This window comes from Arachis hypogaea, chromosome 20, assembly GCF_003086295.3.
Source record: "Arachis hypogaea cultivar Tifrunner chromosome 20, arahy.Tifrunner.gnm2.J5K5, whole genome shotgun sequence".
Lineage (NCBI taxonomy): Eukaryota > Viridiplantae > Streptophyta > Magnoliopsida > Fabales > Fabaceae > Arachis > Arachis hypogaea.
The window spans coordinates 33,000,275-33,001,349 of NC_092055.1; the positions used below are offsets into that span (position 1 = coordinate 33,000,275).

The 1,075-nt window shown below is 40.7% G+C and overlaps 1 non-coding gene across 1 annotated transcript; it reads right to left on the reverse strand.

Moving 5' to 3' along the window:
- Positions 1-733: 733 nt before the first annotated feature.
- On the reverse strand, positions 734-841 carry LOC112788320 (small nucleolar RNA R71). Its single transcript, XR_003195688.1, has one exon. It is a non-coding gene; the product is annotated as a small nucleolar RNA R71 (small nucleolar RNA).
- Between the last annotated feature and the right edge of the window lie 234 nt (positions 842-1,075).

The window sequence follows — 1,075 nt, forward strand, 5'->3', positions numbered from 1 at the left end:
CGAATTCTTCACCCTCTCATCTCTTTCTATTTATTTATTTATCTACTAACACCCTTCTTCCACTCAAAAATTCGAACCCACTCTTCTCCTCTGTGTTCGAATTCTTATCTTCTCCTTCTTCTATTCTTCTCTTCTCCTACTCACATAAAGGAATCTCTATACTGTGACATAGAGGATTCCTCTTCTTTTTCATATGAGGAGGAACAAGGATAAGAACATTCTTGTTGAAGCTGACCCTGAAACTGAAAGGACTCTGAAGAGGAAGCTAAGGGAAGCTAAGGCACAACTCTCTGGAGAGGACCTGACAGATATTTTCGAAAAAGAAGGAGACATGGCCGAACCTAATAACAATGGTAGAGATGCAAGGAAGATGCTTGGTGACTTTATTGTACCCTCTTCTAACTTCTATGGAAGAAGCATCTCAATTCCTGAAATTGGAGCAAACAACTTTGAGCTTAAGCCTCAATTAGTTTCTCTAATGCAGCAGAATTGCAAGTTTCATGGACTTCCAATGGAAGATCCTCATTAGTTTTTAGCTGAATTCTTGCAAATCTGTGACACTGTCAAGACCAATGGAGTTGATCCCGAGGTCTACATGCTTATTCTTTTCCCTTTTGCTGTAAAAGACAGAGCTAGAACATGGTTGGATTCACAATCGAAGGAAAGCCTGAACTCTTGGGATAAGCTGGTCAATGCTTTCCTGGCTAAATTCTTTCCACCTCAAAAGATGAGCAAGCTTAGAGTGGAAATCCAAACCTTCAGACAGAAGGAAGGTGAGTCCCTCTATGAAGCTTGGGAAAGATATAAGCAACTGATCAAAAGGTGTCCTACTGACATGCTTCCAGAATGGAGCATCATAAGTATATTCTATGATGGTCTGTCTGAGTTGTCAAAAATGTCACTGGACTATTCTGCAGGAGGATCCCTTCATCTGAAAACCCCTGCAGAAGCTCAAGAACTCATTGAAATGGTTGCAAATAACCAGTTCATGTACACCTCTGAGAGGAATCCTGTGAACAATGGGACACCTCAGAAGAAGGAAGTTCTTGAAATTGAAACTCTGAATGCCATATTG